Source organism: Lithobates pipiens, unplaced genomic scaffold, assembly GCF_037356315.1.
Source record: "Lithobates pipiens isolate NorthernLeopardFrog02 unplaced genomic scaffold, aLitPip1_a1.2 Scaffold_13, whole genome shotgun sequence".
In the NCBI taxonomy this organism is placed as follows: domain Eukaryota; kingdom Metazoa; phylum Chordata; class Amphibia; order Anura; family Ranidae; genus Lithobates; species Lithobates pipiens.
Window position 1 is genome coordinate 66,108,164 of NW_027507718.1, and position 22,178 is coordinate 66,130,341.

Here is a 22,178-nt window from a genome sequence, read left to right on the forward strand (position 1 = left end):
AAAACTCATTGAGAAGTACTTATCCATTTGGTGGACTTCATTAAACAGTAATAACAAATATACATTCAGAGATTTGATTACCCATGTATAGTATATGAGAGTACATCAGAGGATAACGTTTATTTATTTGTTATTAACAATCAGCCACAGTTTGAATTGTCTTATGATACCTGGGAGTACCCTAATACCTGGGAGTACCTTAATATCTGGGAGTAATTTTACTATCTGGGAGTAAGGTGCTGAACGTGTCGGAGGGTGAACTGGGAGTAATATAGGGTATCAATAGCAAGTCTTCATTGCTATCCCCACTAGAATAGCGGGTAAAATGTCCAACAGGATTGGTGATGCTACACAGTGCACATCCTACTCAATGTATACGTTCCTTGATGAGCCAATCAAGGGTGAATACTACTGTGCAAGATGTGAGCAAGTTGTTTCTCTGGAAGCCCAGATCCTGGTTCTGGAGAGTCAGTTGGCAACATTGAGAAGCATCAGCAACCTGGAAAGGAGCTTGGACATTACCCAGCAGGTGTTGGCCAGGGCCAGTGAAGAGGAGGTTGGAGAGATGGAGGCACAGGAGCCAAAGATAGATAGCTGGGTGACAATTAGGAGGAGGGGTAGAGGGAGGAGCTCTAGGGAGGCCAATACACCCCAAGGGGTAAAGCAGGCTCCCTCCCTTAGCTACCAGGGGAGTGATGGCTTTGATAAGATGGGAGGCAGAGATATAGGAAAGGTTAGACAAGTGCTGGTAGTGGGGGACTTAATTATTAGGAGGACAGAGAGGGCTATCTGTCAGAAAGACAGCGATGGAGTTGAGTAGACACACATTAAGCGGAGGGGATACTTGACAGGATGGTAAGGGTATCCAGTCAAAAGGAGGTTAACATAAAGCATTTTTATTTAAACATAGGTTCTTACCTATTGGCTGAGGAGAAAGGGGGCTGGGGGGAGCTTAGGTGGTATCAGTGACTGGGTAGGTGGGGCTTCATTAGTTGCAGAGTAGTAATCAGTGGATGAACATCTCGCCCTTCATGTGGTTACATTAGTTATAGCTGTTTTACTTTCTGTGTTGGCATAATGGAGTCCTTGACGGAGGTCTAAATCTGGTCATCGGGTAAACCGCCAAACGGTATGTTGTCTACAGGGTGCATGGGTTCAGCACATCACGGATTGGGTGGAAAGATTATTGGGCATGGCTGGGGAGGACCCAGCAGTCATGGTACACATTGGTGACAATGGCAAAGTGAGAGGAAGGTGTTAAGTCCTAAAAAATAATTTCAGGGACTTAGGGAGTAGATTAAGGAGAAGGACCTCTAAAGTGGTTTTCTCAGAAATACTACCTGTACCTCAAACCACACCAGAGAGGTAGCAGGAGCTTAGGCAACTGAGCAAGTGGCTGAGGAACTGGTGTAGGAAAGAATGTTCGTGTTCCTGGAGGATTGAGCTGGCTTCTCAGTCGGTTAAGACTCTTTAGTAAGGATGGGCTTCACCTTAATGGAGATGGTGCAGCTCTATTGGGAAGAAATATGGCCACAAAGTTGGAGGGGATTTTTAAACTACATATGGGGGGGGAGGGGGTCAGAGGAAGCAGCAGCAGAAGCTGGAAGTGAGCAAAGGATAGAGGGTAATAGTGGAGTCAGCAGCGATAAAACAGCCGTAACATCTAATCCCGGGGAGAATGAATGGAGAATTCAAAAATGAAGCAAGAGGAAACATAAGGAGAAAACAATACAACACTGAGAGGTGTATACACAAATGCTAGGAGCCTAGCTAACAAAATGGACGAACTGGAACTGCTATTACACAAGGTTGACTTGGGAAGAGGACTTAAACTTTGTGGGAATAACTGAAACTTGGTTTAACAGCTCACATGATTGGCTGGCAAATATCCAGGGGTATTTCTTGTATCAGAAGGACAGGGAAGGTAGAAGAGGGGAAGGGGTGTATCTATATGTCAAAAATGATGCAAGGGTGGTAGAGAGCAATATTATGAATGGGATGAGGGGGAGGTTGAATCAGTGTGGGTAGAAATTCAAAGAGAAGAAATAAATGGGAAATTAATAGTGGGGGTATGTTCATCCAACCTGAAGGAGTAGGAGGAGCTAGACCTACTATCACAAGTAGAAATGGCAGAGAGGCAAGGAAAACATCATCATAATGGGGGACTTCAATTATCCGATATTGACTGGGCAGAGGAGACAGCTCACTCTTAAATGCCCATCATTTTATGTCCCAATTGGTGTATTCCCCAAATAGAAAGAATGCCATGCTAGCTGTATTAATTACAAACGATCCAAGTCTGATCGCAGATGTGGAAATACGGGACAGTTTGGGATCCAGCAATCACAGAATGATCGCATTTAGCATTAATCATAGAAAAATGAGACACAAGGGTAGCACAAAAACACGAAATTTCAATCAGGGCAGCTAAAAAAGATTACTAGAGACACATAGAAAAGGAGTGAAAAAATCCAAAGACATTTTTTAGATATATTAACAGTAAAAAGGCAAAATCAGGGGACACTGCCCACATAAAAGATTGTTGGCTATAAGAAGATTGCCAAGACCCTGAAACGGAGCTGCAGCATGGTGGCCGAGACTATACAGTGTTTTTTTTTATTATATTAATTCATCTTTATTTAAACATTTTCATTTATTACAAATAATAGCTACATTTATAAAAAAAATAAAAATAAGAATAGGCAACAAGAAAGCAAAAATAGATATTTATGAAAAAAAGGTAATCATATCTTATATAAACCTGTCGACAGAAGGAGGGTATTTGCCCTGCCCGGCACCCCTCCAATCTTGTTGGAGCCCCTCCCCCTTTCATATCCCCACCCCCCCCCCACCAAAAGGGAAGAGGAGGAGGAGACGAGAGAAGGAAAAAAAAATCCCTTTTTCTTCCCTTCTCCCTCTCCCACTCTCCCCTTGCATGTATTAAAGTATTAGCGATTTAATTTGTGAGATGTGGGGAAAATTATATTGAATAGATAATAAGTCTTTCTATATTTCTGTCTTAAGTATATTTGTTATCCCTTCAGTGAGGGGAGAAGCAATATACAGTGGTTTACCAGGACAGGTTCCACTCAGAAAAGGCCTCGCCATGGTCGACCAAAAAAGTTGAGTGCATGTGCTCAGCATCATATCCAGAGGTTGTCTTTGAGAAATAGATGTATGGGTGCTACCAGCTTTGCTGCAGAGGTTGAAGGGGTGGGGGGGGGGGTCAGCCTGTCAGTGCTCAGAGCATATGCAGCACACTGCATCAAATTGGTCTGCATGGCTCTCGTCCCAGAAGGAAGCCTCTTCTAAAGATGATACACGAGAAAGCCTGCAAAAAAATTTTTGTTGAAGACAAGCAGACTAAGGACATGGATTACTGGAACCATGTCCTGTGGTCTGATGAGACCAAGATAAAGTTTTTCATGCCTACAGTCAAGCATGGTGGTGGGAGTGTCATGGTCTGGGGCTGCATGAGTGCTGACGGCACTGTAGAGCTACAGTTCATTGAGGGAGCCATGAATGCCAACATGTACTGTGATATACAGAAGCAGAGCATGATCCCCTCAGTTCAGAGACTGGGCCGCAAGGCAGTATTCCAACATGATAATTACCCCAGACACACCTCCAAGATGACCACTGCCTTGCTAAAGAAGCTGAGGGTAAAGGTGATGGACTGGTAAAGCATGTCTCCAGACCTAAACCATATTGAGCAATTGTGGGGCATCCTTGAATGGAAGGTGGAGGAGTGCAAGGTCTCTAACATCCACCAACTCCATATCATCATAGAGGAGTGGAAGAGGACTCCAGTGACAACCTGTGAAGCTCTGGTGAACTCCATGCCCAAGAGGGTTAAGGCAGTGCTGGAAAATAATGGTGGCCACACAAAATCTTGATACTTTGGGCCCAATTTGGACATTTTCACTTAGGGGCGTATTTACTTTTTTTGCCAGCAGTTTAGATATTAATGGCTGTTTATTGAATTGTTTTGAGGGGGCACCAAATTTACACTGTTATACAAGCTGTGCACTCACTTTGTTGTAACAAAGTGTAATTTCTTCAGTGTTGTCACATGAAAAGATATAATAAAATAATTACAAAAATGTGAGGGGTGTACTCACTTTTGAGAGATATTGTACCTATGTCTTTGGTTCTATAAATGTACTGTATACCTACAAACAGTGAAGCGTTCCAGACCGGACCATTTTGCTGGTAAATGACCAGAGGTCTTTTTACACTTTGGCACTGCGCTGCTTTAACTGGTAATTGCGCGGTCATGCAATGTTGTACCCAAACAAAATTTGCGTCCTTTTCTTCCCACAAATAGAGCTTTCTTTTGATGGTATTTGATTGCCTCTGCGATTTTTATTTTTTGCGATATAAACGTAAAAAGACCGCAAATTTTGAAAAAAAATGATATTTTCTACTTTTTGTTATTAGAAAAATCCAATAAACTCAATTTTAGTCATACATTTAGGCCAAAATGTATTCAGCCACATGTCTTTGGTAAAAAAAAAAGTCAATAATTGTATATTTATTGGTTTGCGCAAAAGTTGTCACATCTACAAACTAAGGTACGTTTTCTGGAATTTACGCAGCTTTTAGTTTACGACTGCCTATCTCATTTCTTGAGGTGCTAAAATGGCAGGGCAGTACAAAACCCCCCCAAATGACCCCATTTTGGAAAGTAGACCCCCTAAGGAAATTGATAAGAGGCATGTTGAGCCCATTGAATATTTTATTTTTTTGCCTCAAGCGATTGAATAATGACAAAAAAAAAAATTTTTTTTTTTTTTTACACAAAGTTGTCACTAAATGATATATTGCTCACACATGCTTTGGGCGTATGTGAAATGACACCCCAAAATAAATTCTGCTGCTTCTCCTGAGTACGGGGATACCACATATGTGGGACTTTTTGGGAGCCTAGCCGCGTACGGGGCCCCGAAAACCAAGCACCGCCTTCAGGCTTTCTAAGGGCGTACATTTTTGAGTTCACTTCTCACTACCTATTACAGTTTTGAAGGCCATAAAATGCCAAGATGGCACAAAACCCCCACAAATGACCCCATTTTAGAAAGTAGACACCCCAAGCTATTTGCTGAGAGGCATGTTGAGTCCATGGAATATTTTATATTTTGCCACAAGTTGCGGGAAAATTACAAACTTTTTTTTTTTTTTTTTTCACAAAGTTGTCACTAAATGATATATTGCTCACGCATGCCATGGGCATATGTGAAATGACACCCCAAAATAAATTCTGCTGCTTCTCCTGAGTATAGGGATACCACATATGTGGGACTTTTTGGGAGCCTAGCCGCGTACGGGGCCCCGAAAACCAAGCACCGCCTTCAGGCTTTCTAAGGGCGTTACAGTTTTGAAGGCCATAAAATGCCAAGATGGCACAAACCCCCCCCAAATGACCCCATTTTGGAAAGTAGACACCCCTAAATTTAGGGGTACACTAGTGAGACTAGGTAATAAATGGCGGGTGCCCTGAAACTATAAAAAAATAACTAACCAACCAGCGTCACCTGTAACAGTTATATGGTGATCACTGGTGAAAGGGTTAACTAGGGGGCAATCAGGGGGCTTTATGCGGTAGTATATGGGGGTCCCTGGCGCTATAAAAAGCTGCAGCGAACCTAAATACCTACCTGCCTAACTAGCGTCACCTGTGACACTAATACAGCGATCAGAAAAACGATCGCTTATTAGGCTGGGTTCACACTGGAGCGATGCGGGAACGCCACGAATGCGCGGCGGGTTCCCGCATCGCATGCCTCCCGGCGGCAGTTCACACTGCCCTATGCGAACTGCTGGGAGTGTCAGTGAAATGTTACTGACACCCCCAGATCAGTTCGCATATCGCAGTGCGATCTGCAAACTCGGATCGCATGGTGTGAACACCCATGCGATCCGATTCTGCTGCGGGCCAAAAAAAGGGTCCCGTGCGAATTTGCGGCGGGTGTGGCGCGTGCGGCGAATGGCTGAACTCGAATCGCACAGAGATCGGATGTGATTTGCACTGCAGTGCGGTGCGAATCACATTCGTTCTCATAAACCACTGCAATGTGAACCCAGCCTTAGTGACACTGGCGACGGGGGGTGATCACGGGGTTAAACCTTTATTGGGGGGGTTAGGGGGGTACATTAGAACTAAAGGGGGCTAACTCTAACTGCCCTAACAGTTATTACAGTCACAAATGACACCAATGCAAAAAAAAAAAATGACATTGGTGTCACTGTGACTGGGGGGCAGGGGTAATTGGGGGGGTGATCGGGGGGTAAAGGGGGGGTGTGAGTGTGCCTGGCATGTTCTACTGTGTGTGTAGAGTGTTGGTGCAACTCACCGATCCGCTCTCCTCTGTGTCGGAACGAAAAATACCGACACGGAGGAGAGAATACATCACTTCCTCTCCTGTGTTTACATTACAGGAGAGGAAGTGATGTCACGGGGGATTTCTATTCGTCGGGAGCGATCGCGAGGGGGTGGCCATGAATGAATGGCCGCCCCCTCGTCCCGGATCGCTCCCGGACGAAAACCGACCGCCGCAGGCACCGGGCGGGGGCCCGATCGGGCCCCCGACCCGCGGGAGGCAAGGGACGTACATGTAAGCCCTTATGCCTGCCCGTGCCATTCTGCCGACGTACATCGGCGTGCGGCGGTCGGCAACTGGTTAATATAAATTATCAAATGTAGACTCAAATGTGCATATAAACAACAAAGCTCATAAATTATGCAATCATCAAAAATAATGTGAAGAGCAAAGTAAAAAAATTGAAACCAATACCATAGATCATAATTAGGTTGTAAAAAAAAAAAATGTTAGAACAGTTCCATATATCATAAAATTAGGTTATAAGTGCCCAAAAAAGAAATATCACCACAATTCATGTGCCACAAATAAAAGTAAATCTTCCACAATACCAGAAATCTTCCACCAAAGAGCATCACCCGCATGCCCACCTTTACACATGATTTTTGATTGTGTAATTTATGAGCTCTGTTGTTTCTATGAACATTTAAGTCTACATTTGGTCATTTATATTAAGGAGTGCTTCACTGTAGGTATACATTTATTCATATTAGTGTGGTGATTGCATTGATCTTTCAGTTTTTTTTATGATTGTATATTTTTTATAAATAATAGTGTGGGTTTTTTTGTACTATTTTTTTTAAAGATGCATCTATTGGCACATATGAAATAATGCTATTTCATTCTTTTACAGACAGCCAGTGCAGGGAAATGAACACACACACTGGAAAAGCTGCCATAGCTTCAGTCAACTGCACCTTGATAACCTGCACACCGCATTGACCACTACCTCAGATACATACTTTCTGTAAACACCACAGCTTCCCAGCATCCTCTGCCCCACAGCCAATCTGCGACATTCCCTTATACACAGGCGCACATACTACCTGTGACCTATGTCAGAACTTACCACCATGGTAACATATATTTGGACTAAAATCTGCACCCCTGCAGAAGGGAGGATGTGGCCCATAAACAGGCCATAGCCTGGTGGTTGAGAACCACTGTGCTATGATTATTCTTATAAAAATGAATAAAAGCTATAATGTCACAAATATAATGGTTACTCAACATGGTATAGAAGGAGAATACACCAAACAAATGAGTATAACAAAAAACATGTATACAGTGCTGAAATGCACTGTAAGTACAGTTATTACAATATGCATTTGTAAGCAAAAGAGTATGAAACCCTCTACTTGCTGTGACAAAGGCTGACCTTTTGAGAATGTGCCTTGTGTTTCAAGCATACACATTCCATAATGCATGAATTATGCAGTTTTTATTTTCAGTTGATGTTTATCTGTACTTATCCTTTGTGTTATCAGTGCACACTTAATGCAGCCTTGTTGCTGCATACAATGCCATATAAATAACTAATAGATGTCAATAGTAAAAAAATATATATAATCACTCCCATTTTTATTGAATATTCTCCACTACCTACTTGTTTTATGTTTTGATTCTTGAGTGTAGCCTCATTTGTTAGTAGTTTAGACAATATTAAATTAAATAGCCATTTCCAATAACTGGAAATTAATAGTTATCATCTCATTCACCATAATGCAATGATAAATCAAACATATAAGATAGAATTATCATAAAAAAAGATAAATATATTGTATTTGCATTCCACTTGATACCTGAGTAAAATGTCTTTATGTCTATGGTTTTAGTTTGTTATCTTTCAGGCAAGGCGTGGAACTTAAACAATGTCAAAGGAAAAACAGCAGCCGAGCAATCCCATAAAACATGAATTGAAGATTGTATCAGCAAACTGCCACCAGAGCATATTTTTTCATATTTGGCTAATTGGTACTGGTAGCTCAGTGATAGACAGCTTTTCTTTTCCTTGTCACTATTACAGTTAGCTCATGTCTACATGCATAAGCAACATTTGGCCATTTGTATATTTATATAAGAAAATGATAAAAGGAAAAACTGTTTCCATTGAGAGAGTGCAACTTTACAGTTGGTGTCATACATTCTTACACTAAAATATTTTAATTTCAATAATGATTGTACTGGAAATCATATATCATTAATGGAATTACAATTTATCATATTAGTGATTATGATGAAGAACTGCACAATTGTACAAAATGCCTAGGATAATGATTATTATGTTGTCTACTAATAAGCTGACTGCTATGCTAAAGCTAAAATGTGCCATGTTTTTACAACTGTATATTTAGCTGTTTAGATTTTCAGTATGTACTGTCCATCTCTACAATCTAGTTCACAGACATCCACTACTGTCTTACTTTAAGACTCTCTAAATACTTATGAGTTTAACACTGTTATAATAATTTGAGATTCACTTCAGCTTGCTATATAATACATAGTGAAGAAAAGAAAGCTTGTAGTTTTGTTGGTAACGTGCACAATGTAAAAATGTATTGCATATGTAAAATGGCTTCAAGTGTGGCATTTTGTCAGCATGCAAAATATAATACATTTTTATTTATATGCAAACTGCTATTGTGTCGTTTTTACAGCACTGAAAACCTTTAAAATTATTTATTTGTCAGGTAGGAAATTTTTTTTGTATTGTGTGTTTTTTTTTCTACTTACAGTTCACCATCTCATTTTCATAGTAATTACAAAGCCTTACTAAGAACACAAACGCCTGTAAAAATAGATGCACTTCATTTAGTGTACTGATACTGAATGTTTTTGTTATGCATTTAACTGTATTTCATGGATTATCAAAGCTCTTTATTTTCTACGCTTAGCTACATTTGTGTCTGAATGTTAATTTGCCAATCTATTGCTCTGTGCTTTAAAAAGTCCAATTATATATCTTTTCAAAATACTCAGAATGAAACTTTAAAAAAAAAAAATTCAAAGAAATGAAACCAAGAGACAATTGGGTCCATGGCAGGTCACATCAAAATGTTGACAGGTGTTAAATATATCCTAATCACTGCAGTCATTTGTGTCTGTTGCTGCATTTGCTGCAATGAAAAATGATTTGCAAAAAAACTGCTTGCTTGTTTGTAGCTATGTATGTATTTGTGTCAATGCAGTTAGGTCTGGCATTGTTTTCACTCTGTAAGAATGCATGCTAGGCTTTGTGTCAACTTATGCCGCGTACACACGAGCGGACTTTTCAACATCCAAAGTCTGACGGAATGATTCCGGCAGACTATTCGATCGTGTGTGGGCTGCAACGGACTTTTGATTCGCAAAAGTCTGACAGACTTTAGAAAATGGAACATGCTTCAAATTTTTCCGACGGAACTCCGCTGGACCCAGTTCCGATGTAGAATTCCGCTCGTCTGTATGCTGTTCCGACAGACCAAAAACGACGCATGCTCTGAAGCAAGTACGAGACGGAAGTGCTCGGTCTTGTAAAACTCCAGTTCGTATTGAAAGTAGCACATTCGTCATGCTGCAAATTCTGTGCTCGTTTAAATGCAACGCATCTTCTTTATAATGCTAGAAGAATGAAGTTGCTTTGCTGCTCATATTCACTCACAGAGTTCTCACAAAACACATTTCTGGCTTATTTCTCCTCATCTCATGAATGATATTGTTTTTAGTTTAAAGCCCCATCTCAGTAATAATGTTTTTTTTTTTTTTGGTAGTCCTCATTTTTTTATTTTTTCATCCATATTTTTCGTATAATTCTTTCCCAATTATTTTCTAGTGATCTCCATATTTAATTATTCTGTCAAGTTAACACCAAAAACCTTTTTTTTTTTTTTTCATTACCACAATAACCTTTTTATTTTGTGTGTGTCATTACCACAATAACCTTTTTATTTTGTGTGTGTCATTACCACAATAACCTTTTTATTTTGTGTGTGTCATTACCACAATAACCTTTTTATTTTGTGTGTGTCATTACCACAATAACCTTTTTATTTTGTGTGTGTCATTACCACAATAACCTTTTTATTTTTATTCTGGTGACAAGTTACCACAATAACATTTTTTTTTTTTTTTTTGGAACCTCAAGGAGGTTGGTGTCCCTTGTTAATTTCACATTGTCTTTTAGAAATGTCTTTGACCAAAAAACACATAGGCAATTATATTTTCCAAAAAAAATATCCATTTATTCTGGTTCAAAAAATAAAAATGAAGGCAACACTCGAGAAACTTGTGACATTTGTGTAGCCTTTTGGCCCCAGGGCAAACATTAAAGTCTGTGTAAAAGAAAATTGCCATATTGAGAAGTACAATATGGTCCCTGAATCCCAGAGATCAAGAGCAGCAGCAGATGGTATATATGTCCCCAGGCTGTGGTACAACAGGCTGCGTCTTTGGTCAGACCAGACTGAAGCCAGGTCATCACTTTCTTCTCTTCGCTCCACCCTCCACTGCACCCTTCCCTGCAGACTTCTCAGCAGCCTTCCTGTGAGGCTGTGTCTCTGGTGGTGTACTTGTGGCAGGAGGAGGAGGAGGAACAGGAGGAACTTGATCCACAATTTCGCTTGTGGCAGTTAATTCGCCACTCAGCCCCTTCTGCAAGGCCGAGAAAATGATTCTCTCACATTGGAGGCGTTGGCCCATCTCCAATTGCTGCAACCGGCTGGCTATATAGCAGCCATAGGCCTCTTCAGCTTCAGGGGGGCTCCTTAAGACATTTGTAGCCTCTCGAATGAGGCGCAGTGATTCCTCCTGTGTGACCGTCATCTTCTTTTGCCTTTTTGCCGGAAGACGGAGGGGAGGCACCTGCGACTGTGTGAGTCTCCTACTGGGCCCGGCCACCTCCTGGCTGACAGTGGGCCCAGCCTCCTCCTGCCTGCCACTTTCCACAACTTCCTCCTGGCTGAGCTCATCCTGTGTATAAAAAAGGGACATCGTTTTAGTTTTTGTTCATCAATCATAAACATTTTTCAGCTCCTGACTTCAAAATTCTGTTAACACATATAAAAGAGTATCATTATGACACCAGTATTTCTTGTTTCTGCTGGTGACAAACATTTGTGGCCACTACTGTAAATTGATATGTCAAAATATTTGTTTTTTTAACATCAATAATAGCGTTTAAATTATAACATCTAGTTAACATCATTAATATTATGAATATCACTATTTATTGTAACAAACTACCTGGCTCCAGCTGGGTGCATCTGCTTCTTCCAGGATGGAAGGCTCAGGTTGCTCATCAGCCTCTGCTGGGGTGGAGGGAATGCTGCAGGGAAGGGTGGAGGGAAGGGTTGAAAGCGATTCCCTGGCCTTACTCTGGTCGCCAATAAACCGTAGTTTGTCAAAGTACCACAGCCTGGGTACATACACATCACCTGCTGCTGCTCCTGATGTGATGGATTTAAGGATTTTATTATTCTCGTTTCTGTACATATTTCTCAATATGGCAATTTTCTTTTCCACAAAGTCCACGTCTGCCTCTGGGATCCAAGTCTGCACAAATACCAGAAGTTTCTCCAGCATTGCCCTCCTTATTGGTTTATTATAATAATCACTGTGCTTTACTTGCCACAGATTTGTCAGCTCCTTGTATTTATCAATAAATAGGCTCAAAAATTCTGGATCTTTAAAATTCTGATTCATTTTTCTGAAAGACAATACACAAGCCAAAAACAATAATGTTAGCCCAGACTCTCCTAATCTTAGCCCAATATAGACCCCAATCTATAAGCAGGATATGCCACTGATTTGGGGAATTTTTTTAAACTTACCTTTGTTTTGCTTGCTCACAACTTCCGTTCCTATTTTCTCCAAGCACGTATGACATGTGCATGTTGGCGTTATATACAGTGCGCACGCGTAGAACCACGCTTGCGTTTTGGCCGCCCATGACGTTCTTTTGGTCAAGTCTTTTTTTCCCGCCCTTTTGTGCGCACATAACGTACGTAAGCACGTACGACATGTGCATTTTGGCGTTATATACAGTGCGCATGCGTAGAACCATGCCTGCGTTGCCCGCCCATGACGTTCTTTTGGTCAAGTCTTTTTTTCCCGCCCCTTTGTGCGCACATAACGTACGTAAGCACGTATGACATGTGCATTTTGGCGTTATATACAGTGCGCACGCGTAGAACCATGCCTGCGTTGCCCGCCCATGATGTTCTTTTGGTCAAGTCTTTTTTTCCCGCCCTTTTGTGCGCACATAACGTACGTAAGCACGTATGACATGTGCATTTTGGCGTTATATACAGTGCGCACGCGTAGAACCATGCCTGCGTTGCCCGCCCATGACGTTCTTTTGGTCAAGTCTTTTTTTCCCGCCCTTTTGTGCGCACATAACGTACGTAAGCACGTACGACATGTGCATTTTGGCGTTATATACAGTGCGCATGCGTAGAACCATGCCTGCGTTGCCCGCCCATGACGTTCTTTTGGTCAAGTCTTTTTTTCCCGCCCCTTTGTGCGCACATAACGTACGTAAGCACGTACGACATGTGCATTTTGGCGTTATATACAGTGCGCACGCGTAGAACCATGCCTGCGTTGCCTGCCCATGACGTTCTTTTCCAAGAATATTTCCCGCCCCCTTTTCTCTACGGTGCGCAGTAGGAGAAACATGGCGGAAACACAACAGGTGCTTGATATTAATGACTCCAGTAGTCACGAATCCCCGGAGCCACAAACGTCCCAATCCGGAAAGAGGAGATTTAAGGCCTCAAATATGGCCTTTGAAGAGATGGTGGAGATGGTGGCAATCTTGCGAAGTAAGGATTATGATGGCAAGCATGGACCATACACCCATCCGAACTTGCGCAAGGCCAGAATCATGGCCAAAGTAGTTAAGACCCTGCACAATCGTTTTGGGGTACGACGGTCAAAAGACCACTTGAGGAAACGGTGGTCCGACCTTAAATTGAGGGAGCCGGATCAGTACAAAAGGATCAAGAAAGTTCTTAAAAAAAGTAAGTACTTGTCGTGTGTTCCTATTATGATTATTGCATACTGATCCATATGCTTTACGTTTGTACAATGTAAAAAATTGCTGCTTTCATGTTGGTGGATACAGTAATCGTATCGTTAATAACAAACCCTCGTTCGTTGTTCGTGTCAAACCTTGTTTATGATACAGGGTTTAATCCTCATTTTTTTCAGTGTAATTTTTATGAACAAAAAAAAGATTAGGACATTGTGGTTTAGATGTGTTTCAAACTACAATGACTATAAAAGAACATTCAGTGGAATTGAAGGAGAGGACACTTGGCAGCTGGTTAAAAACACATCTGCACTCATGAGCAAAAGTGTGGGACACCAGAGAAAATTTATTAGGGTAAACCACACGGGGTTCCTTGGTATACTTGGGGGGGGGGGGGGGGGGGGTTGGGCATCTGTGAAACTTGGCACAAAAAGCAAATTATTGTAGTTTTTGGCAAAGTGAATTGATTTATCATGTCTTCACATTTTGCATCTCTTCATAAACAGACAATTGTACAACACTTCTAATCAAGGTTTCATCTTCCTAGTTCTGGCCTTAAATATCTGTGTGCTAAGTATACCTTTTTGTTTGTTAATTTCTCATAGGGGAGAAACGACTCACAAAGCAGGATCCCAGGGACCGCCGCCCTTGCCAGCATGAATGTGAGGTTAGCCCCATCCCCCCGTGGATGTGCATGTGGAGGAAGGAGAGGTGGAGGAAGGAGAGGAGATGGGCACCCCACCAGGTGAGTGTCTGACACCACAGCTTCAGGTAATCGATGTATACCTGCATATTTCAAAACACATGTTTTTACATCTATTTTAGGTGATGTTCAGGTTGTGGAAAGGGACACATTTCCAAGCACCAGTGCCCCCCCCCCCCCCCCGAGGATGTGGAGGAAGGAGAGGTTGAGGAAGGAGAGGTGGAGGAAGTAGGGGAGATGGGCACCCCACCAGGTGAGTGTCTGACACCCCAGCTTGTTGAAATCCATGTATGACTGCATATTTTTTAAACCAATTTTTATCATCTATTGTAGGTGATGTTCTGGTTGTGGAAAGGGCCCCGTTTTCCAGTGACAGCGCACAAAGGCTGATTGGCCAGATAATGTGCTGGAATGGGGAAATAGATGCCATGCGAACTAGCCTGGATCTCCTGAAGAATCGGATTGACAATATGCAGCAGGAAATGAAGAACATGATCGATATTTTGGGGAGAATATAATCCGTTTCTCCATAATATCGATCATGTTCTTCATTTCCCTTGTTTTTCTTAAGATTGTTACTTCCTAAATTATAAATATTGTGGCTGATTGTTGTTAAATTTTTCATAATTTTTACGAAAAAGAAAACAAAAATTAAAAAAACCAAAAAAAACAAAAAACAAATTTGAAAAATATAAAAAAAAGGAAACTAAAAAATGTTTTTAAAAGAAATTTAAATAAACCCCAAAAAAATGTATTTCATATAAATATTCAATGGCACATGTGAATGTGGCCAAATTAAAATTTTGAAGAATCAACAATGTGTGGCGTATTCTTTCAATGCTCAATACCAGTTTGGGAAAAGTGATTTTGTGTTTCCAGTGACAATGGGCCTTATTTAATTAATGAAAATACACTTGGCACTACAAGTGCATTAGGATAACATAGGAGACAGCACAAACCAAAAGCAAGCAAGAAAACAAAATTCTGATTTGATCTTCTTTTATTATTTTAATTGTTAAAAATTAAAGATTGTGTGGCATTGCAATGGCCCCCCTACCGTTAAAATAAGTTACATATTTTTCCCGTACCTCACGGGCACTTTGGGGGGCCAAGCCAGTACGGCCAGTATCCAGGCCTGTCATATTTTCGGGAACAAGTCCAGCCTCAGGCCCAAATGAAGATAAATAATTAGAAGAGTTCTTATTTAAATAATTGTGCAAGATGCAACATGTAAGGACAACATGGTTAAGTTTGTATTCCGCCATGTTTATTGGAGTTAGAAAAACACGGAACCGGCTGGCCATTATTCCAAATGCATTTTCAACAACTCTTCTCGCTCTGGCCAGCCGGTAGTTGAAAACCCTCCTCTCTGGGGTGAGGGTTCTTTGGGGGAATGGCCTCATCACCTGCTCGTCCAGACTGAAAGCTTCATCAGCTATGAAGACGAAGGGGAGTTCTTCAACATTATCTGTATCAGGTGGCAATCCCAGGCCACCTGTCTGTAGACGGTGGTAGAACTCCGTCTGGGCGAAGACTCCTCCATCCGACATCCGGCCATTCTTCCCCACGTCCACATACATAAATTCATATTGTGCCAACACCACCGCCATTAACACAATACTGTGAAACCCCTTGTAGTTGTAATAGTACGACCCCGAATGGGGTGGTGGCACAATGTGGACGTGCTTCCCATCTATCGCCCCACCGCAGTTGGGAAAGTCCCAACGGGTGGCAAAATGGGATGCCACAGTCTGCCATTCCTGTGGCGATGAAGGAAACTGGGGAGGCAAAGCATAAAAAAAAAAAAAAATAAGTACTTTTGCACATTAAACATTGTACATTACAACACAAACTTTATTTCCCGCTTCTGCCTAGTCACAAGACACCGATCGTCTGCTCCCTGTCATCGGGAGCAGTGATCAGGGTCAGGTCACTGCTAGCCCATCCCCCAGACAGTTAATAAACACTCACCCATAACACACTTTAACCATTCCTCGGCCCCCTTGTGCTTAACACCTTCACTGCATGTGACATTTTTACAGTAATCAATACAATTTTAGAGCATTGATCACTGTATTAATGACAATGGTCCCAAAAATGTATGGAAATTGTCCAATGTGTCCGCCATAATGTGGCAGTCACAATAAAAAAATAAAAAACGGTTAGCACCGCCATTACTATTTACAAAAATGGCAAGATTTAAAAAATGCCATCAAAATAGACCATATTTTGGATACGCTAGAACTTTTGCACAAAACAATCAATAAACGCTTTTTGCGATTCATTTGAACAAATTTGTTTAAGAATACATATCAGCATAAAATGATGTCCAAAAAAATCAGGGTCATATATTTTTGGGGCTATATTTCTTATAGCGAAAAGTGAAAAATAATGCATATTTGTAAAAATGCGGTTTGGTTTTGTTGGTGGTTAATCGCAAAAAATAAAAAAGCAGAAGTGATCAAAGACAACCAAATAAAACCTCTATTTGTGCTAATAAAATGAAGATAATTTACTAGAGGAGCCATGTTACAAGGACACACAATTGTCAATTCAAACAACGCACTGCCAAATCACAAAAAGTGCTGATGGTCAGGAAGGGGGAAAATCATTCCAGGGTTGAAGTGGGTTAAAAATACAATATATAATTCAACATTGATTTAAGGACACACAGACTAGTTGGAATTATATTAAGTGGGGGGGGGGGGGATCCAGTTAAGGACACACAGACCATTTGGGATACTATTAAGGGGGGGGGGGATTCAGTTAAGGGGACACAGACCATTTGGAATAATATTAAATGTTTGGTTTTAGGATAAAGCAATACAATGGAGCTGACAAAAGACATTTTAAGTGACTAGACTAGGTGGATATGGGCCTACCATAGCATGTTGGTGAGGTTTAATGAAGGCAAATATGCATGAAAGACAAAAAAGGAGCATTAAAAGATTACAGCATGCATGAGGACAAAGGGGACATTCACAGCATATTGCAATCATGGTAATTAGAGATTGAGGAAAGAAATACAAGACATTAGCAAACATTAAAGACAATAAAATGTGATGTTAAATGATAAATCATACCTTAATATAGTCCTCCTGCAGGACCTGTATGATGGCAGAACAGGTCTCTGGAATAATGATCCCCAGAGCCTGGGGGGAGATGCCTGTAGAGAACTTGAGGTCCTGAAGGCTTCTCCCTGTCGCCAAGTAGCTCAACGTGGCGATGAGCCTCTGCTCCGGAGTGATGGCTTGCCGCATGCAGGTATCCTGCCTGGTGATATAAGGGGTCAGCAAAGCCAGCAGACGGTGAAAAATGGGGTCCGTCATCCACAGATAATTCCTGAAATCATCAGGATTATTCTCCCGGATCTCATGAAGCAAAGGCATGTGCGAGAACTGGTCACGCTGGAGCAACCAATTCTTCGTCCATGAACTCCTCAACACCCTGTTCACAGACTGTTCTTGGGTTGAAGAATGAACTACAACACCAAGCACAAGCAAAGCACGAACTCGACGACGAGTACGTACACGCAACATGGCTTCAAAATGGTCGGCTTGTCAGAACGAACTTAACAGAAGTCACTGAAGAACAGCAAGGCCTGTGAAGAGCAAGCTGAAAGTCAGCGAGCGCAGTAGATCGCACTGCAAAATACAGAGACGAACTGACTACACGCACTAAAAAACAGATACAAACCTCACAAGCACAAACTGAAAAGCAGTTAAACGTTCTGAAAAATACGAGTCTGAAAAGCGCGAATCGTCTCTCACCAAACTTCTGCTAACACGAGGTAAACACGAAATTAGCAGAAGGAGCCCAAAGGGTGGCGCACTTGGTATTGAACTTCCGTTTTATAGTCTCGTCAGACCTGGTGTACGTCACCGCGTACCAGACGGGCGGACTTTGTTGTGATCGTGTGTAGGCAAGTCCGTTTCCGACGGAACTCCGTTGGAAACTCCTTCGGGGTTAAGTCCGCTCGTGTGTACGGGGCTTAACACACATTCAGCACACCTAATTCAAACCTATCACATTTATCCTGGTTATTGTAGGCTGTTATTAGCCACTTATTAGTCTACCTTCCATATCATAGTCTAACTTACATGTCACTTATTGGTCTATTCACCATGTCACGGTTATTTATTTATTTATTTATTTATTTATTTTTGTTGGCCGGCTTCAGGTAGTAGATAAAACAATAATTCCTTCCAGGCTGAAACAGGTTTTTGATCACACATCAATGAGAATCAATAACCTTAAAAGTGCAGTGCTACCCACCATCAACTTATACATCCAATATCTATACAATCCTCAATCAAGTTTTATAACCTGCACTTATCACTTTCCCATACCCAGCATGATATCTCAGGAAGTATTGAGTATAGGGGATGACCATACGATGCTGTCCTATAGTGGTGCTCTCTGCGGTGAGGCGGCTTTAGATAGCGACCTCATATGCTTTATCCACAGTCCTACAGCTGTCCCTCGGTATAAGCGCTAAACAGCGCATATGTCTCTCCAGTGTTCCGCAATCTTCATGCTGTGTTGCAGCTATCTGGCCCCCCTAGCTCGCCGTAGGCTCACCTCCGGGACATGGTGGAAAGGAAAGGCGTCACATGACACTGATTACATCAACAAGTTTCGCAATGTGAATCACGTAGCTTCATCTGGAGGTTGGGTCCTCCAACTTTTCCTTATCATGGCTTTTCGCCATGGCAGGTAACTGCTCCTAATTAGCTCATTAACCAGTTCCTGACCGGCGCACGCCGATGTATGTCGGCAGAATGGCATGGGCAGGTATATTGGCGTACAGGTACGTCCATTTTTATATGCCGCACTGCCATCGCGTGCGCGCTGGCGACGACGCACTTACGTGCCGCTCGGGACCCACGTGAGTCCGGTCGCGGGTCCCGCGGACTCGATCACCGCGGGGATACCCACGACCATCTCATGTGGAGGCTGAACGTTTGCCTAGCAACAAGTGACGCTGATCTCTGCTCCATGTGGGCATAAGCGTGCGCCCGCTGCAGACTGTGGGAGCATGCCCGTGGGTTCAGTGAACTCGATGTCCGTTGGTGACCCACTATAGCCTAGTACAGGGGTAGGCGGTACAGAGGTAGTATAGAGGATAGGGGACATGACAGAAATCTACTACTCCCAGTTATCAGGAACAGTGATCTGTGTCATGTCCCTGGCAGCACATCCCCCTTACAGTTAGAACACACCTAGAGAACACCTAGAAATGTTGCAGTCCCACTAAAAATCACAGATCACCACCATTACTAGTAAAAACAATAAAAAAATAAATGTCCCAAAGTTTGTAGATGCAATAACTTTTGTGCAAACCAATCAGTATACACCTTTTGTGTTTTTTAAAATTTTGCTCTTTGTTTGTTTATAGCGCAAAAAAATAAAACTGCAGGAGTGATCAAATACCACCAAAAGAAAGCTCTATTTGTGGGGAAAAAAAGGACGACAATTTTGTTGGGGTACAGCATCACATGACCATGCAATTGTCAGCTAAAGCAATGCAGTGCTGTATCGCAAAAAATGGCCTGGTCACTAAGGGGCAAATCCTTCTGGTCCTTAAGTGGTTAACCATTAATTAGCAAACATCTTGTTTATTAAAAATAAATATAAAATAACAATATAAAATAATAATATAAAATAAAAATGTATATAAAAAATTGTATTGTATTTTTAAAACAATAATACTAGAGCAGTGATGGCAAACCTTGGCACCCCGTGATGTTTTGGAACTACATTTCCTATGACACTTAAGTACACTGCAGAGTGGATGAGCATCATGGGAAATGTAGTTCCAAAACATCTGGAGTGCCAAAATTCCCCATTACTGTACTTGAGAGACAGAGAGGGACCCTTAGTGGACAATAAAATGATAGTTCACTTGATTACTAATAAAATCATAGCTTGGATATGACCTCTGTCATTACAAAATAGAGCAAATACATATTCCATGATTAATAATGCATAAAACAAAATAAAAAGCAATACAATTACCTTGAGGTCACTGTTATTGATGAAGCTATTCAAATCCCATTCAGCATTAAGCCCAAGGGGAGGGAAGAATAAGATTTAAGAACAAATATCCAATATGAAGTGTACCTATCTAACCTATTACTTTCAAACTTGAGGGTTTTTTATTGTGGCATAGGGCATAATGCTTGGGAAGGCTATGGTTAGGATAACCCTTTTCAATATTGGTTATATGCTCACCATTCCTGATTTTAGTATATGTATGGTGAATGATTGACTGGAACACTTTACTCAAAAATAGCAATATTGGGATATTTCAAACTTTGGTCTCTCTAAACTCACTTCCATCCCTTCTGATATGACTCGGTCACTCTAAAAATTTTGCAATTGGAATAACCTGTGTTGTGACTAGCCTATAGTTATAAGAGAAACATTGTAAATTCGAGACAGTGCCAATTTGTCCTCTTTTTCTACCATGTTTCTTGTCCCCTTAACAATATTGTGTATCTTAATGCTTTTCCCCTACTGTTTTTTGCCCATTTGTGTGGATATTATAAACTTGATAATACTTTGAAAAAGCTTAACTATGCCGAACCTTTTTCATCTTTTAGATAAATTTGCTCGGATCTCCGGGTTAGAAGTAAATCAAACTAAGTCGCGAGCCCTCAACGTGTCTCTGCCTTTGGAAACATTTCAGGATTTGCGGGAAAATTTTCCTTTTCAATGGTCCACATCCTCTATTCCATACTTGGGTGTCAAGCTCACTAGTGACCCAGCCCAACTGTTTCATGCTAACTATCTCCCTGCACTACGTAGCCTCACATCCCTAATGTCAACTTGGCAACCACTATGTGTTTCCTGGCTAGGTAGGATCGCGGCCGTAAAAATGACGCTACTACCCAAGCTGCTTTATCTTTTCAGAGTACTCCCGATTGCGATCCCCCATACTTCCATCGTGTTATGCAGAGTCGGATTTTTAAGTACATCTGGGGGTCAATAAGACCTAGAGTCTCTAGACAGACCCTGTTCCGTCATAGGATGCAGGGTGGTTTAGGTGTACCCAACCTCAGGCTCTACTACTATGCAGCGCAGTTAGCTCAATTGGCTTTATACCATGCCACCACTGAGACACCTTTATGGATTAGTCTTGAGATTGTAGATGCCCACCCCCTGATTGTATCTAATTTGCTATGGTTACCGTCTTCAATGAGGAAGTCACTTAATAATCCCGTTACCCGATTCTCATTGGGATTGTGGGACAAGATAAAAGCTACCTATAAATTACAATCACCCCACTCCCCTCTGCTTTCCTTTATTGGCCACCCAAGTTTCGCCCCCGCTTACTCAGACCCCACATTATTTGATGCCTGGTCCCAGAGAGGCCTCACTAGAGTGTGCGACCTGGTATTTGGTAATGCAATTAAAAAATTTCCAGTTTTGCAAGCTAATGCTAAGCTTCTTATTAAGGAGTGTTTCCGGTACCTCCAAATAGCTCACTTTGTCCACTCGATCACTAAATCATACACTGCTCTAGATAGCTTAACCCCTTTTGAGAGAATCTGTAAGTCAGACCCACATTCCCCTGGCATCATATCCTGCCTCTACTCCTATCTTTCCTCCTCCCAATATCCCCTCCCGCAATACATTAACTCTTGGTCCCAAGATCTCTCTCTTACTCTTGAACCCGAGGACTGGGGGAGGGTTTGGCTTAACACTAAAACTGCTACACAAAATATAATTGCAGCTGAGGCCAATTATAAAGTATTAATGCGCTGGTACCTGGTTCCTGCCAGGATATCTAAGTATGTGCCAAGTTATTCCCCAAATTGTTTCCGTGGTTGTACTGAACCGGGCACTCACCAACATATATGGTGGACATGCCCGTTGGTGGCTGAATTCTGGAGGCATATTTTTGGTATCCTATCTAGGCTCTCGCAATGCACCTTACCTCCTGACCCAGCGGTTGCTCTGTTAAATTTAGTACCCTGCAAGTTCAGCCGATCCCAAACACGGCTCCTCTTGCAGGTGGTCACGGCGGCTAAGCAGACTATTGCAAAGGCCTGGAAGTCCGCAGCCCTACATGTCACTGAAG